Below are 10101 nucleotides of genomic sequence, written 5' to 3' on the forward strand. Positions count from 1 at the left end.
CCTCAGAACTTGGAAGGGAAGCTGGGAGTCCTGATCCTCCCAGCGAGCAGTTCCTTACAAAGGTCAGGTGGTGGCGGCGGGCTACCCAAAAAAGAGAAAAAAGCTTTGGAGAGCAGGGTGGAAAAGGGCCTGCAGGCCTGTTCCACCACAAAGTGCCATATATGTGTCCAACAAAGAGCCTTTTCAGACTTGCTGTATTCAAGCATAAGGAGAGGCAGAAGCTGCAGCAAAGAAATGATAGCAGCTGATCTAAGCTTGCTTATGGTATAGCTATGCATAGGAAGAGAGGAAGGCCACCCACTATCATCCCACACCCACTTCTTACCTGGATCTGACCTCCACCTCCCTTCATAGCGGCTGTTGCATACCAAACACAGTTATTTTGGTATCTTTGGTCTGCATGTCCTAGTTTGGCAGGCACGTGTTTATGCACATACTAGCTACCCACCACACAGGCAGATTCTTAAGATATGTGTGCATGCACACCTACATACCTCTGTAAGGTGGGGTACTGGAGAGCACACACAAGTTCCAACTAGATCCCGCACCATATCTTGTTCTTCGCACATTTACAACTACAAAGCAAGCAAAATAGCAAATGCTGTAATGAAGGAGATGCAAGGAAAAAAACTAATATGAGTTCATTCAGATAAATGGATGGAATTCAAGGAATGGATCCCTTCCCCTTCTTTCAGCACTATGCACCCTCCAAAACTGTTCCTTTAGTCAAGAGACCCTTGGGAACAGGTCCCTCATTGTGATTGTAGGAGAGAGAAATATCCTCAACCCTCTCTCCCCTTTAGCGAACTCTTCCACAAATAGAGTATAAGCTGGTACAAGAGGGAGAACAGGGAGAATTCTGCCTATTCCCTCTTCTTGCTGCTTTCCTCCAAGTTGCATCACATTCTTTTCCTGAGGGTACCTGACCCTATCAGATTTTTTAAAGTGGGGGGGTAAGGGGGGAAACATAGAATGCTGTAGGAGGAAGGGAGAGATGTTCTCTGAGTTCCTTTGGTTCAGACCCAGCCCTTTGTATCTACTGAACAGAGGTCTTATAGACAAACCATTATGCAAGGAAACAGTGTTTCTCATCTCTGCCATGTGTTTAGGCTGTGCAGGGTGCCATATTTCCCCAACCATATTAATAGCAGCAACAAACAGATCCTACCACTCCATTGCTTCTTTCTCTTTTTCTCTGTCATAGACAAAAAAGTACAGACAACATGGAGATTGGGAAAGGGCTGTGTTCTCCCCCCCCCCCCCCCCACATTTTTTTTCTGTAGCAAACCTGTGAGGTATGTTGAGATGTTGACAAGGTTGCTGAGACTCCAGGTGGATTACAGAATAAAGCAGAACAATGAAGCAGTTTTTAAAAACCAATGAACAGTGCAATAGGACTAGGATTACAGAATTAGAAAATAATGTGAACAATAAACTACCTGAGGCAAAGTGTACTACAAACAATGCAGAGAGTAGATCACAAGTTATGAGGCAGTGTAGTAAAAGCAAAGTGATACCTACAGTAATCATTGGAATATTCCATTGTAACAGAGCCCTGCTACAGTTTTAATCTCTTTTTTAAAAATGCCTTCTTGAACATTACTGTTTTGCACATTCTGTGGAACGACAGAAGTGTGGGAACCTTCCTGACAAGGGGTGAGCATGAGCCACATTTTTGCAGTTTGGTTTGTCGCTGAACCATGAATCAAACCACAAACTGATACACAAACCGGTACATGGGTTCGTATTGGTTCATGAGTCACTGAAAATTTAAAACACTGCTTTCTGCACCCTGCATCTTTTTGCTTGGAGCAGAAAGCAGGGGTTTAAATGGCTTCAAGCCATTTAAATCAAACAGCTACTTTTGGTGAAAAGCAGAAAGCCCCTCCTTTCTGCTCTTCACAAATCAGGAGATTTCTTTAATTACATAGCCACTATTTTCAAAAATTCTAAAACTGTATTGCACCCTCCATTTATGAGAATCAGATGCAGAATAATAGAGCCCTGAAATCAACTTCTAAGCTCTTGTAGTTCAGAATGACAGAAACTCATTCTCAACAGGATCAAGCATAATGAACAAATCTCCAGTGTGTATTTAATTGCTAAACAGAAGATTGGGGGTTTTCCCCCCTAGAACTGGGCAGCAGCACAGAAAAGGAGATGTCTAGTTCTTCCCATGTCATTTTTTCTAGCCTCAGATGGTTCCCTGGAACTGTGTAGCTGCAGAAGAAGCACATTGGAGATCTGTTCATGGATGTCATCTGGTTTGACTTTTAGTTAGAAATGAATTCCATAGAAAACAGTGACATGAACTTCCATTCAGTACCAGGCTGCTGGTCAGGAAAAACTACTGTGCAATACATCTGTAGCAACACTAATGGAGAAAATGCTTTCCTTTTTGGCTCTTGTGGCTTGGATGTACTATCGTCACATCCTATTCACATGCATTTCCTGTACAGCATAACTAAAAATGTAATTGGGGAAAAAAACCCATAAGATCTAATTTAAAATTTCTTTGTACAATTCCAGGTTACTAACAGAGTGTTTTTTTAAAAGACACGTTTTATGAAAAGCTGTCATATTAAGTGCTCTCAGAAGCACCAAATAAGCAAGTGGAATAAATTGTTGTCTTGTTAATAGCATAAAATAGTTAAATATATCTTTTGTAGTATAAAGAATTTTTACACCTTAAATCAAGTTTATGGAGCTGAATAGTACTTTTTCTCTCAAGCCTTGTTTTTAGGCAGGACTAGTGATTGTCCTAACATGCAGCCCGCGGGCCGGATCAGGTGCCCAGAGGGCTTCTATCAGGCCCGCAGTGAAACTGGCTGTCTCCTGCTTCTTCTTCCAGTTCTGCTGCTGCTGCTGCATCATAACTTTGCTTTGCCAGACTCTCTCAACCGCTCAGGAGAGATAGATAGGCAAGCTTCTGTTCCCAGCAGTGGCTGAAGCTCCTTCCCCTCCCCCTTCCATGGGGAGAGAGGGAACAAATACATACAGTTCAAAACAATTACAATTACGTACAATACTGTTATATATTGATGGAACATTGTCCCTGACAAGGCAATTTTATTTGCACATTTAGGACCTAAACTGGAGGGTACATATTATTTCCAGTACATTACAACTACTTCTGACACAAGGCAAGATATATTTGTGGCCCCAAATGGAAACTTTTTGGTGTATCATTCAATTCCATATTGGAACATTCCAATTTTGGTCCTATTTTATTTATTGTTAATTGCCTTATATGTGTTACAGGGACTCTTTTTCTTGTTGTATTTTGCACTATGATCTCTGAAGAAGGCTCTTGTGAGCCGAAATGCGTCAGGTCATACACTGTCATTTTTTGTGTGGATTTGTAACTTTGAACATTTTATGAGGCTTTATTTGGGCCCCTACTAGGTTTTTATATGTCTTTGTAATAAACACTCTTTTGTACACGTACTTATGTTTTTAACTTTTGCCCCTCAATAAGTTTTCTAAACTTCCTTTGGAGGTTTGTGCTTTGTTGGTTTAGATTTTCTCCCCCCTTTTTTTGGATTACATTTTATGACACACATGGCCCGGCCCAACAAGGTCTCATTTATGTCAGATCCAGCCCCTCATAACAAATTAGTTCAACACCCCTGCTCTACAGAGTACACATTTGATAATTTCCATCCAAAAAAGATGTCGCATATAAACTCATTTGAATTGCAACTGGTTTGTTAATTGAATGCAGAGCTGAACCTGTCAGTTTTTAAATCCCATTTCCCATCAAGCTTCTTGAATTATTTGTAAAACTAGAATGTGATTCTTGTGCCTTCAAAGTCCTATTCCTCACTTGATTCTTTCTTTTGACAAACTGGTGGATTCTTTTGGTTTGTGATATGTGATTTTCTGGTAAGAAATTTTAAGTTGCCACAGTTACCAGGACAAGTCTTCACAAAACTCAAATGGCTCCTAGAGCTGACTTTCAGAACGCAATCAGTTTTACAGGTATCTTAACAATATGTAACACACCTTGGCATGTTAACCATAAGGATATCAGTCCTAGATAAGAAAGACTGGCATTCACTTCCACAGTGAATTTTAAAAGTCGACACAGTTTTACTGAGCATAATGTCTCAAAGTCAGGGGTTCTGACTCTAGGAGCACAGAGGGGGTGTTTGTTTTAAATGCTGGCCATGAGATCTTTACTTTGGATTCCTTGAATACCCTATATGTAAATAACAAAAGATGCTCTTCAATCCCCATACTAATAACATGAAGTCTTTGAATTGAACAACTGGAATCACTTAGGCCACTTTAACCAGTTAAAATTATGTCACAACAGCAATATCAAGGCGGAACTGTGAATCCCACATGTGATTATACAGACATTATATATATATATTGCTATGTGTACACATGGCACGGTTCCCCAATGTGGTGCCCTCCAGCACCTTTTCTGGCAACCACCAAGTGCTTTTAGAAAGTGAGCAGGGCAAGGTTCACAGCAAGGCTTCTGACTGGTCATTGGAGATTTGATTGACTTTGCATATTTTTTTAAAAAATGTTGCTTTGGCAATAGCTGCCACCATAGCACAAGGATCTTTACTATATGATTGAAGGTAAGCTATGGAAGCCATTTTGTGGCTGGTTCTATCTCCTGCAACAGCCATTTTGTGGTAGCTATTTTTTGGCTGCGCCCACCATGTTGTGTCAGAATTCCAATGGTGCCTGCAGGCTCGAAAAGCTTGGGGACCCCTGACACATGGTATCCATGCACCAGGCCCATAGCCAAGTGTGACTTTTCAGCCAATGTATAAAAAGTAATAAACCCATGTAACTGTAATATGTAATAATCCACCAGTGGTTTCTTGGGATCTCATTGTATCTAATGTTCCATGAATTTTGTTATGGCAAATGCCTGCCAGTATTTTGCCAATATAAGTATCTCTCTGTATTAATTTTCTTATCATGTAAATGAAGTGCCTTACTACTACAGTCTGCTAGCAAAGGAAACATGTCAGCTTCTTAATCCAGCTCAGTATTGTAATTTATTTCATAATATCCTGGAATAAACCATAATCAATTAAAATTCACATGTAGCTGCATAGAAATTAGTTATTTTAAACTTATAATGATTTAATAATTTAATTTTTAGAAAACTTACTTCTGGTTCCATAATAAGTGTTTAAGGTACAAAAAAGCCTCCTGGATTTTGCTGGCTATGCTCTCCTAAGCACTATTTATTATAGTAGTAGCAACTACTTAGTGGTTAGTAACAACTAAGTAGTGCTTAGGAGAGACATCACCCTGCCCACAAAAGTCCATTTGGTCAAAGCAATGGTATTCCCAGTAGTAATGTATGGCTGCAAGAGTTGGACCATAAGGAAGCTGAGCACCAAAGAATACGTGCTTTTGAATTATGGTGGTGGAGAAGACTCTTGAGAGTCCCTTGGACTGCAAGGAGATCAAATCAGTCACTCCTAAAAGAAATCAACCCTGACTGTTCCCTGGAAGGCCAGATACTGAAGCTGAAGCTCAAATACTTCAGCCACCAAATGAGAACGGAGCACTCACTGGAGAAAACCCTGATGTTGGGAAAGATTGAAGGTAAAAGAAGAAGGGGACGGCAAAGGATGAGGTGGTTAAACGGTGTTATCGATGCAATGAACATGAAATTAACCAAACTCCAGAGGACAGCAGAAGATGAGAGGGCCTGGCGTTATGTGGTCCATGGGGTCGCGAAGAGTCAGACTCAACTGTGTGCCTGAACAACAACTGTTTTGTAATAGAAATGTATATTCCCTCACAGCTGAGAATGTGAAACAATTATTTAATAAATACTGGATTTGCACATACAGATTTTTCATAGAATTTAATTTCTGGCAGGACGTTTGTCAGCTGGGGTTTTCAGATCAGACTCAAATTAGAAATGAACACCTTTCTATTTTGATTTAGTTCAGAAAAGGAGAGTGATAGTCTGTTGTTCTGATTTGTTGTCGGGCTACAGTCATCCCAGCTTTGCTCCTGGTGTTGCAAAGGACTCCAGAGGGACAATTGTCGAAGAATTAGGAATGGCAGTTATATCTTGCTTGGCAATAGCCAGAGATTATAGAAGGAAATGAAGTCCTCTTAGTGTAGAGGGAGTGCAGCAGTGGCAAAGACCATGAGAATGATAGATGTGAGTGTGAATTTATGGTGGAGCAAGTGGCCACCCCCCAAAATCTGCAGCCTAGGACCACTGTCTCCCATTGTCTTGTGGTAGAGTTGGCCATGGCTAGACCTTAAGTGATGGATGAGCTCATATGGGGAGCTGACAGTTGGAAGCTGGAAAAAGGGGTCTCCTCAACTGGAACTGGGTCCAGGCATGATGAAGGGACATTTGTTGTTGTTTTGTTCTCCCACTGATGGCCACTGGAAGCACAATGGAGAACGAGTATTTGTAGGTTCTAAATTCTAAAAGCCAACCAAGTGTTCCATTTGCTCAGCACACTATGACATAAGCAGCCACTGAACTTTGTTAATAGGAATTTTGAATCTGTTTGCAGTTTGAGAACATATGTCTTGGATCAGCAGCAAGGGAATGCTTGCAGCTGTATTATGTTTTCTCTAAAACTTTCCTACTGCCTTTAACAATGAATTCATAAGAACTTCTAGCCTCTGGGTGAAGTCATATATGCATATAATTAAAAATGAATTGCTGTGTATGTAACCAATAACAGCTGTAGCTGAAATTAAGCTGAACTACATTAACATGCATGTATGGGAGCAAAGTAATTTCTTGTTAATTGCGTCTTAAGAGAGAAAAAATAACATTCAAAAGCATTTGCTGATGTGAAAATCAAGTGGAAATATGCATTTTGACAAGCCATTGACTGACTATATAAGCAAGGTACAACATCACTCGTAACCCAGTATCCCACCGGGTGAGGTGAAAACCAATTCCCTTGCTCTAGCAAACAAAAAAGAAGAGTGAATGGTTTTTAAGTGTAACTTCATATTCCAAACAAGTAAAGATGTTATGTGAGTGTATGTATATTTGTTTGTACTACACTAAAAAGAGGAGCTGCATTTGTCTACACTAAAAAGAGGAGCTGCATTTGTCTACTCTAAAAAGAGGAGCTGCATTTGTCTACTGAGTAATTTGTCACATATGCATATGCAAAATATGTAACATGTACATCTATATATATATAAAAGAAAGTCCCCTCACTGTAAAATCAATGCCAAGGCCAAGCCCCTGGAGCTGGAAACACGAAATTCGGGGAGAGCACTCCTACCATGATGTAGATACTCACTAAGAAGGGATTTTTAGAAATTCGATCCCTGAGGGGGTCAAAGGGGGTAAAATGTGCTCCTCCATGGCTTCCTCTGTAGCTGCCAGGCTGCTGCCTCCTTACACCCCCCACTCTCTGATTGGTCAGCTGCAGAGCTCAGTGTTCTGAGGTTAAAAAAACAGTCACAGGAGACTGCAGAGAGCTAACAACAGCTGAGGAAATCAGGAATGGCCAACCACCTGTGAGGTTCAGCAATGCTGCTGGTCAGCCTCCCCCAGTGTCATGCCCGCCGTGCAGCCCGATCCCGAGGACCCTGAACCCGGGGATTCTGCACCCTCAACTTCTGAGGTTGAGTTCCCTGCATCCCTTGAATCGCCAGACCTAAGTCATGAGGAGGATGAGCACCAGTCAACAGGACCGCTTGCGCCTGGAGCCGCGCCGGCAGAGCCGAGCACAAGCAGCACGCCTCCTGATTCCCCTCCACTGGTGGCTCGTTTGCAAGAGCAAAGGCGACTGGACATGGCAACCCAGCGAAAGGAGGCACACATGCGAGGTCGACGTACTCTAAGCCCAGAGTACTGATCGGAGCCAGGACCTTGTTAGCAGCCAGTAATTGGCTAACAAGTGGAACAGGCTCTTTAGGCGGCTCTCTCAGATCCACAACTCGTGCTGGCAACTAGTCTCTTGGACGAATCGCTGCACCCCGGATCCTGCGTTCCTGTCTCCTGGTTTTCGTACTGACTTCCCGGCTCCTGACTCTGGTTTGCATGACGTTGTCTCTGTCTGGCTCCCTGACTACGGACTGTGTACCCTGACTTCTGATGAATGGCTTTCGGCTTCTGAACTCTTTAATACAACCTCTGGTATTCCTAGGCTACGTTTTGATTTGGTGTTTTGGACTTTGCTCACTTTACTCTGTCTTCTCTGGTACCTTGACCTCGGACTGTGTTTCGGATTCCCGTGCCCTGCCTGGCCCGCCAGCGCAATCGTGACACCCATGTCTTCAAACACGCTCCCCCCACCTCCTACGGTGGCTGTCTGTCAGGTGCAGCAGTGGGTGCAGGGTTCTTAAAGCCATTGGAGCCTCCCCCAGTAGTAACACCTTAGCGATCCTGCCGGCTCAGCCTCCACAGCTGCCTGTCAGGTGTAGGAGAGGGGGTGGGATGCTTACAGCCATTGGGAAGGCTTTCTCAGCAGGATTACCTTAGTGCTGCTGCTGGCCCAGCCTCCTCGATGCCTTTAAACACACTCTCCCCCAAAAAAAACATCAGACAGGGTGGGTGTCTATCAGGTGTAGGAACAGGGCCAGGATACTTTAATCCATCAGGGAGGCCACCCAAGCAGAAATACCTTAGCAATGCTGCTGGGCAGCCTCCCCAAAGGCTTTAGACACACTCCCACCCACCCCTCCACCAACTGACAGGCAGTTGTCTATCAGGTGCAGGAGCAGGGGCAGAGCATTGAAAGCCATCGGGGAGGCTGCCCAAGCAGCATTGCCTTAGCAATCCTGCTGGTGCAGCCTCCCCAATGCCTTCAGACATGCTACCCCTCCTACACCTGACAGACAACTGCCTGTCAAGAGTTGGAAGGGGTGCGTAGTCCTTAAAGCCATCAGGGAGGCTTGCTCAGCAGGATTGCCTTAGCGCTGCTGCTGGCCCAGCCTCTCTGATGCCTTTAAACACAATCCCCCCCTTATACCAGACAGACAGGTGTTTCTCAGGTGTAGGAGCAGGGCCAGGGTACTTTTATCCATCAGGGAGGCTTCCCCAGGACGATCACAAGACTTAACAAATGACCAGAGTTCCCTCTAAGGTGAGTCAGTGTGAGCTAGCTCACAGTTTTTTAGCCTCCAGCTCACAGATTTTTGCCTTAACTCAGGAAGGATGGCTCCAGAGCAAACTAATTTATGCAGTAGCCAAATTGCTTGCTCACAACTTTAATGCCAGTAGCTTACAAAATAGAATTTTTGCTCACAAGACTCCACAGCTTAGAGGGACCATTGCAGACAACTGCTTCTCACATGGACAGTTCTATGTGGCCTGCTCCAGAGTGAGCTCACCAAGCAGCCTGGTAATCCTAGCACTTGAGGGCAGAACCACCAATGTGGTCTACAGAGAGGTCCTTCAGTAGAGAGAAAACAAAGTATGTCTCACTTCATTTTCTATACTATAATCTTCTCTGTTAGAATTCCTACAACAAATGTTACATTTCAACCTTCACATCATCAGTATTATAACTGGATTTACAGAACTTAAATACCATAGTTGAAGTACAGGCATCAGGCTAGTTTTAAATAAAAATGGGAACAGTTATTACAAAGTCTTACAATATTCTTTTTCTTATTGTATTAAATATAAACATTTAAAATATAATACTACTAATTTTGTATCATTGTTTTCACACTTCTTCATTTCTTAACTTAGGGGGCCCCCTCAAAAATGGAAGTGGCCCGGACCTCTCTTAACCTCTGTGAGGGCCTGGGTGGGACTTGGAGCTCTTCTGGAATTACAACTGATCTCCAGACTACGGAGACCAGTTTCCTTAGAGGAAAAGACAACTTCAGAGAACAGACGGTGTGGCATCACACCCCTACTGAGCTCTCTCCCCTCACCAAACTCCCCCCTTCACAGGCACCACACCCAAATCTCCAGGATTTTTGAAACCACAGTTGGCAGCCCTAGACGCATCTGAAAGGGTCAACTGAGGAAGAGGTGGATTCTACCAGGTGCAGTACCTTGGTGTCCTTACTTCTGAATCTTTAGTGAACAGTTCTGACCAGAGGGAAATTACTAGTGTTCAATATTTATGGATGTTTCATGCACATAAGAGAAAAGCTACAAAGAATTTTACA

The sequence above is a fragment of the Gekko japonicus genome, unplaced genomic scaffold (assembly GCF_001447785.1).
Source record: "Gekko japonicus isolate JY-2015 unplaced genomic scaffold, Gekko_japonicus_V1.1 scaffold24, whole genome shotgun sequence".
Classification (NCBI taxonomy): Eukaryota; Metazoa; Chordata; class Lepidosauria; order Squamata; family Gekkonidae; genus Gekko; species Gekko japonicus.